Source organism: Salvia miltiorrhiza, chromosome 1 (genome assembly GCF_028751815.1).
Source record: "Salvia miltiorrhiza cultivar Shanhuang (shh) chromosome 1, IMPLAD_Smil_shh, whole genome shotgun sequence".
NCBI classification, from domain to species: Eukaryota; Viridiplantae; Streptophyta; class Magnoliopsida; order Lamiales; family Lamiaceae; genus Salvia; species Salvia miltiorrhiza.
This window is the reverse complement of record NC_080387.1, coordinates 36,465,731-36,477,020: the sequence shown is the minus strand read 5'-3', so window position 1 is coordinate 36,477,020 and position 11,290 is coordinate 36,465,731.

Genomic DNA, 11,290 nt, shown 5'->3' with positions numbered 1-11,290 from the left:
TTCCGAGTGGCAGGGATGGGCTAGGCAGATCTCTGCCCACTATATCTTTCGCCGAGAAGATTACCACGACCTCATGGGAGACTTCCCTAGCTTTATTGCGGAACTTCAGATCTGTTTCACTTTGTGGGGCCGCGCCCCTCTAGGGCCCTACATCCTTCCGGGAGACTACGTACAAGTGGGGACGCCTTTGCCAGCGGAGACACCCGCTACTGCCCCTGAGTCTCCGATGGCCTTGCCACGAGATTCTCCACCACGTGCCTCAGTTCTAGGGCGCCGTGGTAGGCACGATGACGAGACAGGCCCTTCTCGTCCACGGGCTCGCAGGGATTTCCCATCGCCTCCTGACTCAGCGATCCGAGCTACTACTCATCCACCACCACTGATACCTACGATAGACGCAAGGTTTGAGGCTGCCATGGCAGATGTCGACAGGGTCATGGCCAACATGAGGGAGTTTCTAGATAGGGGCAAATACCCTATGCAGGAGGATGACGATACAGTACCGTATGGTACGATGAGGAGTACTCATCCCGAGCCCGTGCCAACTCCAACTCCGATCAAGCCTCGTGCCACGGCCAGGATCAGCACCAGAGACGATCCGATCCGTGAGATTGTGGACGATATCTTCCGCTCAGCCCAGATCATGCAGGAGACAGGCGAGGGCCAGGGAGAGACTCCGTTGCCCAGCTGGGAGCCGGGCGAGGATGAGGAGGGGGACCCCGAGGAGGATGAGGAGGAGGACCCCGAGGAGGATCCAGAAGAGGACCCCCTGGCGTCACCGAGGAACAGTCATACCGCGACTCAGAGTTCACAAATTTGATAGTTTTAGCTTGTGGATGTACTCCGGAAACGATAATTCGTTCCAATGACTATGTTTTTATTTTTTTCTAGCTAGCATTAGTACGGAAATGTTGGTCTCTAGGACATTCCGCAAATAAAAAAAAACCCTTTTGTGATTGCTTAACTAGTAAGCCGATACATCATAGGGAGTACTAGATAGACTTTACTTACATTTTGGGTTGACAATGTAAAAGCCCTCGATGAGACAATTTTCCATGAGATATAAATGACCCTAGCATGGGTTTTCTACGACGATCTCGTGTATGTTTTATGTTTCTCTACGGGTTTTATTCTTCACGAGTCAGTTAAGAATGTAGTAACTTTGAATAATGTGACTTGTGTATACAACGGTTCCTGTTAATATCTTAATTTTGGAGTTATGATAAGTTAAATTTAACAAACAGTTCTTTATTAATTGCCTTAGAGATTCCTGTATAGAATGTATTAAAAAGGGTGTTTGTAATTTGCAGAATGCCGCCTAAACGAGGTCGCCCCCCTAGGAGAAACGTTAACAATGATGGAAATCGCGATGAAATACCTGAAGGGCGGCGAAACGACAGGGAACCTACCCCACCCCCTCCACCCCCTGCTAGAAGGACTGAAGAACTGTTTCTTCGACAGAATCCGCCCACATTCACCGGGACAGGCGACCCAGCCGAGGCCGAAGCTTGGATACGCGCCTTGGAGCGTATCTTCACCTTCCTACACTGCACAGAAGAAGAGCGACTCTCGTGTATGTCCTTCCAACTAGCCGGATCGGCTGACTTTTGGTGGGAAGCCCGCCGAAAGACTCTGACTCCCGAACAATGGGCAGCATACACTTGGGAAGACTTTAAGACGGGATTATATGATAAGTATATTCCCAAGAGCTACAGAAAGAAGAAGGAGGCTGAGTTCTATAGCCTGAAACAAGGGAAGAAGACGGTGACAGAGTATGACAGAGAGTTCTGCGATCTATCGCGTTATGCTCCGCAACAGGTGGATACTGATGAGAAAATGGCGGAGAAATTTTGTGCCGGTTTGAGGCACGAGATTCGGATGACTCTAGCTAGTCATGGTGGACTCTCATACACTGAGTCTTTGAACAGGGCACTGGACATCGAAGCTGCGATGCCAGTAGAAAGGTTGGCTCCGCCACAGACCTCAGCGCCAGCCAACCCACCTGCACGCCCTCAGAACTTTAAAGGGAAGCGCAACTGGAACGATCATAGAGGAAATGAAAACCAGACTAACAAGAGGCCATGGCAAGGAAATGCGCCGTTGGGACAATATCAGCAACAAGGACAAGGGAAGCAACAGGGTCCTGCCCCGGCTGGAGGCAGCCAAAGACAAAATGAAGTTCCCCTTTGTCCAAAATGCCACAAACCACATCGTGGTGTCTGTAAGGCTGGAACTGACAGTTGCTACACGTGTGGCCAGAAGGGCCACTACTCCTCACAATGCCCCAACAAACAGCAGGGCGCGGCAATCAGGGCCACTTATGCCCAGCCCCTGCAAGCAGTTCAAGGGCAACACCAGCCCCGCCAACAACAGCCATACCAGCAGCAATACCAATACCAGCCCCGCCAACAACAGCCATACCAGCAGCAATACCAACACAGGAACCAACAACGCCAACAGCAACAGAGGCGGCAACAACCATTGCCGCAGCAGGCGAGAGCCTTTGCTCTCACCCAAAACCAGCCCGAGAAAAACCAAGGAAACCTGGCAGGTATGGGCAAGCTTAAAGGTTTTTCCATAATGATTCTGTTCGATACTGGTGCCTCGCATTCTTTTATATCTGCCCCTTGCGTAGATACCTTAGAAATCGAATCAGAACGAGCTAAGTGTGCCTTAAGAATCACTACACCCTCAGGAGGAAGATCTACCACCACACATGTTTGCTCGAACGTAGAATTTGAAATAGGAGAACTTAAGATGGTAGCGAACAATCTTAATATTCTGCTCATGTGGGATGTAGATATAATCTTAGGAATGGACTGGCTAGCTGAGAATCACGCCACCATCCTTTGTAGTGAACGAAAAATTTCTCTTCGACCACCTGGAAAGGAACCGACGGAATTTTACGGCATCGGTATGAAGAAAAGAGTACCAGTGATATCCGCATTACAAGCCAGAAAAGAGATGATGAAGGAAGGAAGCACAGCTTATCTCGTCTACCTAAACGGGGAAGCTAGTGAAGACAAGAAGGTGGAAGATGTGGCAATAGTACGAGACTTTCCAGAAGTTTTTCCTGAAATATTGCCAGGACTACCTCCAGACAGGCAACTAGATTTCACCATTGATCTAGAACCTGGATCTGCCCCAGTATCAAAGGCACCGTACAGGATGGCCCCAAAGGAACTACAAGAATTAAAGGTGCAACTACAGGAACTCTTGGACTTGGGTTTCATCAGACCCAGTGTCTCGCCTTGGGGAGCGCCTGTACTCTTTGTCAAGAAGAAAGATGGAACCATGAGAATGTGCATTGATTATCGAGAGTTGAACAAACTGACGCTTAAAAACAAATACCCTCTTCCAAGGATAGATGATTTGTTCGATCAACTCAAAGGAGCCAGTGTATTCTCAAAAATAGATTTAAGGTCTGGTTATCATCAACTGAAGATCAGACCAGAGGATATATCTAAGACCGCTTTCCGCACAAGATATGGTCACTATGAATTCATTGTCATGCCATTTGGTCTAACCAATGCACCGGCAGTATTCATGGACCTCATGAATCGAGTTTTCCATCCATACTTAGACAAATTTGTCTTAGTGTTTATAGATGATATCCTCATCTATTCTAAAAATGACCAAGAGCATGAAAATCATTTAAGAATCATCCTGGAGACATTAAAGACGGAGAAGTTGTTCGCCAAATTCAGCAAGTGCGAATTTTGGTTGAAAGAAGTAATGTTTCTAGGGCACATCGTATCAGCAGATGGAATCAAGGTGGACCCCGCCAAGGTGCAAGCCGTGCGCGAGTGGAAATCACCAACCACACCTAATGAAATCCGGAGTTTCTTAGGTTTGGCGGGATACTACCGGAGATTCATCGAAGGATTCTCTAAAATAGCGAGACCAATGACGCAATTACTTCGCAAAGGAATCAAGTATAAGTGGAACGAAGAGTGTGAAACCAGCTTCCAAGAGCTGAAGAAGAAATTGACAACTGCACCAGTGCTAGCAGTTCCAGCAGCCGATAAAGAATACGTGATCTTCACGGACGCGTCCAAAAATGGGCTAGGTTGTGTGTTGATGCAAGAAGGAAAGGTTATTGCCTACGCCTCGCGACAACTAAGGCCACATGAATTGAACTACCCCACTCATGATCTGGAACTGGCAGCAATTGTGCATGCTTTGAAAATTTGGAGACACCATCTATACGGAGTTAGATGTGAAATCTTCACTGATCACAAAAGCCTTAAGTATTTTTTCGAGCAGAAAGATTTGAATATGAGACAGAGGAGATGGCTCGAACTCGTAAAAGATTACGACTGCGGTATCAACTACCACCCGGGAAAAGCTAATGTAGTAGCTGATGCTTTAAGTCGTAAAACTCAATCCGAGTTAGGACTTCTTCTCACTCAAGAAGACACGCTTGTAAGGGATTTTGACAAATTGAAGATAGAAGTGGTTCAGCCACCGGCAACGACAAGAGCAATTATTGCAACTCTAGTAGCCGTCCCAGACCTCAGAGAAAGGATCGTCAGTGCCCAGAGAGCGGATGAGAGCTTGGAAAAAGTTCGTCTCAAGATCCGAACAGGCACGCCAGGAGGCTACCAAGAGGCAACGGATAACGCAGTTCTTTTTGAAGGAAGATTGTGTGTTCCCCATAACGAGGAACTGAGAAACGAGATCATGAGTGAAGCTCATGACACGCCCTATACCGCTCATCCCGGAAGTACCAAAATGTACCAAGATCTAAAACAGAAATTTTGGTGGGACGGGATGAAACGAGATATAGCCTCGTTTGTAGAGCGTTGCCTTGCATGCCAACAAGTGAAAGCTTTACATCAACGACCATATGGGAAATTACAGCCATTGGAAATCCCAGAATGGAAGTGGGAGCACATAGCGATGGATTTCGTGACGGGTCTACCCAAGACAAATAGGGGCAACACATCTATTTGGGTAATAGTAGACCGTCTCACAAAGAGCGCTCATTTTATACCGATTCCAATTACCCATGGATCGGAGAAACTAGCCCAACTGTACATTCGTGAGATTGTACGGCTACATGGAATACCAATATCCATTACTTCAGATATAGATTCAAAATTTACTTCTAGATTTTGGATCAGTTTACAGAAAGAGTTGGGAACGAGATTAAACTTTAGCACCGCCTTTCACCCTCAAACAGATGGACAATCAGAAAGGACAATTCAGACCCTTGAAGATATGTTGAGGACAGTGGTGCTAGACCGAGGAGGAAGTTGGGAATCAGTGCTGCCGTTAATCGAATTCGCCTACAACAATAGTTACCAGGCAACCATTGATATGGCACCTTATGAGGCGCTGTATGGAAGGAAGTGTAGATCACCACTTTACTGGGATGAGGTGGGTGAAAGAAAAATCCTTGGGCCAGATGCAGTAAGCGAGATGATTGAGACCATCCGCCAGATTAGAGCAAGAATTAAAGAGGCTCAGGACAGACAGAAGTCTTATGCTGATACCCGACGAACTGAACTACAATTTAAGATTGGAGACAAGGTTTTCCTTAAAATATCACCCTCGAAAGGGATCGTTAGATTCGGTGTTAAGGGTAAGTTGAGACCCCGTTTTGTAGGACCTTATGAGATCCTTGAAAGAATAGGTCCCGTAGCGTATAGGTTGGCACTGCCACCTAGCTTTGGAAACGTCCACAATGTGTTCCACGTGTCACAGCTGAGACGGTACGTGTTTGACCCCAAACACGTGATTCACCAAGATGAAATGATTCTTAACCCAGACTTGACGTACGAGGAAAAACCTGAAGCCATTTTGGACCGAAAGGTGCAAGAGTTAAGAAATAAATCGATCGCGTCAGTCAAAATACTGTGGAGACACCATGGACCGGAAGAAGCAACGTGGGAACTTGAGGACCAGATGAAAGAAAAATACCCAGAACTTTTCACATAGGTATGCAAATTTCGGGACGAAATTTCTTTTAAGGGGGATAGTATGTAATGACCCGACTTTTTATTAAGGATTATATACTTTTAATTACTGATTTAAGGATTTATTATGGTAATTAGAGTTCAGCATCCATTTATAAAATACGAACTTATATGAATTTGATAATTTATATATGTGATGATTTATTTTTTTTTATTTTTATAGATGATGCACTCAAAATATATTTTGAGTCCATTAATTTATTGTGGAGAATTTAACACTGAAGTGTTAAATATGAATCTTTTATCGATTGTTTACTTAAGCCCATGAGTAATTTAATTTATGTTAGAAGCAAGCTCAAATGGATTTTTATGCTTCAATAAGAATTAGGCTTATATGTCTTAATGTATTTAAATGAGTTTGGAACCATATAATTAATATATCAATCTCTTAGATATTTTATTACATATATAATCCTAAGCATGCTGAATCCTAAGCATGCTGAAGAATTTTGAGCGCATGCTGAAGAAATTCTTCAGTCATACATGCAGGCTGAAAGGGGTTCATACCTGTAAGTTGAAAAATTCCACAATCCTCATCCATCCAAACCACCCCATTTTTCTTTAAAACCACAGCCACTTTCACCATTCTCACACCACCATTTTCAACTACTGCAGCCCAATTTCACAGCCAATTTTAAGGTAATGCAACAAAGAAATTTCTGCATCTTTCCATTCTCTTTCCAAATTGATTCCTAATTTTTGTGATATACAATATCTGCAGAGACTATTATCCACCTACTCAAGGTATCATCACCCTCAGGGAACCACCAATTCATACCAATTCATACGGCTGTTCTGATATTTCACAACATGTTTACATATGCACATATGAACTGAAATTTACAGACTAGTTCAGTTTCAAGAAAAGAATTTCAGATTTCAATAAGCATTTACAGTATTTGATTTCTGCTCAAAATCCTATGCTATTTTGTGAACTAAATTGTGGCTTGAACCTACTGTGTGTGTGAGTCGAAATCAGAGGGAGGCGGCAGCCGCGGTGGCTCGTCGCCGGCGACGGAGCGGCGGCGGTGAACCTGCCGTTGTCTCCGATCTGCCAAGAAAGGGAAAGAGGAATTTCAGATTTTTAATTTAGAAAATGGAAAAAGGGGGGAAAATAGAAAAGGAAGAAATTAGGGCTTACCTTAGGCTGCCCGTCGATCCAGAGAGAAAGGCGAGGGAGTCGAGGGTGGCGACACCTGGTGGCTGGTCGCGGTGGCCGAAGGAGAAGAGGGGAGGGGTGAATTTTCGATCTGGACTTTGGGGGCTGAGAGAGAGCGGTCGTGGTTTGGGGTCTGGGTTCTGAAACGGCACGGCGGCTTACCGCTGTCAGTTCGCCGGAGGGAGATGGCGGCCGGGGCGGTGCAGGCGGCTGCGGGCGCTCTTCGGGGTGGCGCTGTACCCGCTGAACCGGTCGCAGATGGTGGAGCTCGGGGCGTTACAGGGGCGCCGGGTTTCGGTGAGTGAAGGGAGAGCCGAGGGTGGCGCGGCCTATCGCCGCTGCTCCTCCGGCGAATTCCGCGGCGACGGCTGGATCGAGCGAGAGAGAGAGATGATGAGCAGTGAGAGAGAGATGATCGAGCTGAGAGAGAGAATTTAGAGAGAGTCTTAATCTTGATAATTGAGAGAGAGAGGGAGTATTCTGCTTTAATAAAAAAAAAGGGAGAGAACCGATAATTTAGAGAGAGAGAGGAGAATTGTCGGTAGTGAGAGAACCGAGAGTGAAGACTTATGGGGATTAATTCATTGGGCCATCTTTTTATTTCTATCTGGGCCGAATTTATTTAATGTTCTTGGGCTGGAATTTATTTAATTCTATTGGGCCTGTTTCAGATTTGTTTAGTTCAGCCCAGCTGTTAATTCGTCATTTGGGCCGATTAAAGTGTCTATTGGACTAAGATTAATTCTTTCCAGTCCACATTAATTATTACTTGGGCTCCTACGATTTAATTGATTAAGTCCAATGAAATTTATTTATTTATTTAACCCAATAAGAATTATTATTTTAGGCTTCTTTATTAATCCTAATTATTTTTAATTAGTGATTAATATTAAAATTTACTAATTATTTTAAGGGTGATGATGGGCTCACTTATTGGGCTTCATGATTTTATTATCTTGGGTCTCATTTGTTGGGCTCTAAAATTTAATTGTTGTTGGGCCGAGACTTGGGCCGATTTTATTAAAGGATTTGGGCCTATTTTAATTTAATTGTTTGGGCCTTATTCAAAGAAAAACATGATAGACTTAATTTATCTAATTAATTTGGGCTTATATCTATTTAAATTATTTGAGCTCTTAATTATTAATTTAAATTGAGCTTGATTAATTTAATTATATATTGACCTTTAAATTAATTATTTAAATGGAGTTCTTTATTTCAAAGTAATTATAAATGGATTATAAAATGAAATATTTTGAGTTAAACTCTCATTTATATTAATTCTTTTCAAATGACTTATTAATATGGATTATTTGAAAATGATTAAATGATTTTAAATAAGAAAGCATGATCTATGATGATATAATTTATCTATGTAATATTATAGGATTTGTTTTTAAATGACGGAATATTTGACTTGATGACATAAATCAAACGAGTTATTATTAATGCACTGGGCTTCGAATTTATTCTTTTGGGCTCGAATTAAATTCCTTTTGGGCCTTGATTATTTTATTTTAATTGGGTCTTCATAATTATTCTATTAAATTTAATTAGAGAAGATTTTAAGACTTACTAATTATTAATTAGTGAGTGAATTAGATTATTTTAAGATGAGTAGATTATTAAAGATTAATAATCCGACCTCATAAGACGAGCTTTAATTCCTTAAATAGGATTAGCATCTCATAATTTAATTAAAGGAATATGAGTCATGCATAATCATTTCACGCATCCTCATTTATTGAGATTTTTCGAGAATTAGAATCTTATTTTATTTTCTCGAATTAAAGGTCAAGCACCAGAGTTAGAGCTAAACCGTGAGTCTGCTATTCAGGTAGGCTTTCTACGTATAAACTAAAATTATATATTAGAATTGTTAAGACTTTATGCTTATGAATTTAAATGATATTGTCAATGCCTAAATGCTTTATGTTTTATTATTAATTGCCTATCTGATGTTAATCGAATTCGGATTCTGGATGGGACCGCAAATCCCTTCGGAATTAGTGTACACCTTGTGATCGTGAGTCATCTAGCGGGTTGGCCGATCATAGTGTCCGTAGAGGGAGGCCTCCCTCTCGGCACGAGTTACTGATATGGTAATTAATGATATAAAATACCTGCGCGGGTTATTGATGAAAGAAATGATATTATGTTTGGTAAATACGAGTCTTTAAAGGAAAACCCTCGTATCTTACTACTGTTGAAAGGCTTGACAATAAAATATTATGCATGTATGTAAATTTCGGCAAGTGTCCACTAAGTACTTTTGTACTTAGCCCTGCATGTATTTTTAAATGTGCAGGTTGAGCTGTGATCGAGGATGTAGTGTGCAAGCGGAGCTTCTGTCAATCTAGGATGAGTACCTCAGAGTAGAGTATATGTCTTCATACATATATTCAAATTATTATTCCGCTGCAAACACTGATTTTACTAAGACATTATGTTATCTGTCAAAACAATATGTACTATTTAATAATGTACTCAAACTCGTTGAGTACCCCTTTGAATAATATTATGTACGGTCCCCTTGTGGCCTTCATTGATATCTAGATATTTCGATTGATTTCTTTATACAAGTCAAGTCATCAAGAAACCGAATATGCCCCTTTCTAACTCCCGCTCCTAAATCCCCTCCCTTAGTCGCGGTTTCCCCGAAATTGCTATCCTTAGCAAGTGCGGTCGTGACACTATACCCAAAAAATTAGGGATCGGGTTCGGGATCGGGTATTTAGGGTGGGGAAAAATCGGGTATCGGGTATACCCGAAATACCCGATTTTTATTAAATATATATTAAATTATTTAATTAAATTTTAATTCCTTAATTTCAATTTTCAAATCAAATGAGTGAACTACTGAACTGTAACCCTACCTACTCCCTCCCTGTTCTCCCGAGTCTCGACTCCCGCCGCGCCCCCAGGCCCCAGCCCAGCCCTCAATCCCTCTGTTCCGTTTGCTTGACGACCCAACGTCGCCGGCGCCGGCCTTCGTCATCCTACCCGCCGCCCGCCACGATCCAGCGGCTGTGGTGCAGTCCTCTCGGGAGTCGCGACCATCGCCCAGTCTGCTGTCCGCCAGGCGCCCAACTCCCTATGTTCCGCCTGCAGCTCGTCGACCCAGCCTCTCCGCCTCCGTCGTCCCAGCAGCTGCGCCGCCTCCGAGCTCCCAGTAGACGCGCCGCCAGCCATCCCCACTCCCAGGTACAGTTCTTCTTCTTCTAATCTTCTTCTTCCTTTTTTTTAATTACTCAATTCAATGTGTATTGTGCTTTATTTTGCTTTGTTAAACTGATTTGCATAATTTTGACCGGGTAATTAGGGTACCCGAATACCCTAGTCGGGTATTAGGGTACCCAATTTTTTTTCGGGTTCGGGATCGGGTATCGATTTCCCGTCTTAATCGGGACCGGGTACCCAATTTTTTCGGGTAGGGTACCCGATCCCGACCCTAGAAAAGAACTCTAACACTTGAGTTCGAACAGTTCTAGTCTATTACAAATAAGGCCTATGGATTTTGGTATCATCAAAACAAGGATTAGGATATTTCAATAAGTTCCCAACACCATATTAGAGTCCACTTGTGGCGGCACAAATTAGGGTTCACAGGAACCCGAGGAAGGAAGACTCCAATGCAATCTGGAGATCTGATAGATAAAAATCCGTAGGAAGGCCCAAGTAGATTTCCAACAAAAGCCCCAAAACCCGCAAGAAATAGGTTGCCAGAAACATGAAATTGCAGAAGCAACTCAAGTAGGAAGAACAAGAAGAACTCGAGAAGCAACTCTCAAAGCAACATTCAGTTCAGATCTTTGAAAACTCTACACACTTATTGTCTACACAATGACAATTAAATTGAGTATGAAAATACTTTAACAATTACGTTTAATTCATGCTTACCTAAGAAGTTCACTTCATGTTTAAATAAAATTACAATAAAGATTATAATATTTTTTATACGTATTTGTTAATTAATTATTGTCCGCATTAGTTTGAAAATATTATTACTCTAAAAAAATTTATATACTAATGTAAAATATAATTAAACGAATAAGTTGTGATTATTTAAAACATCGTTTAATTTCGATACTCGTCGCAATGATGGATGTACCAAGAATATTTTAATGAGACAATAAAAAAAAGTGGAGTT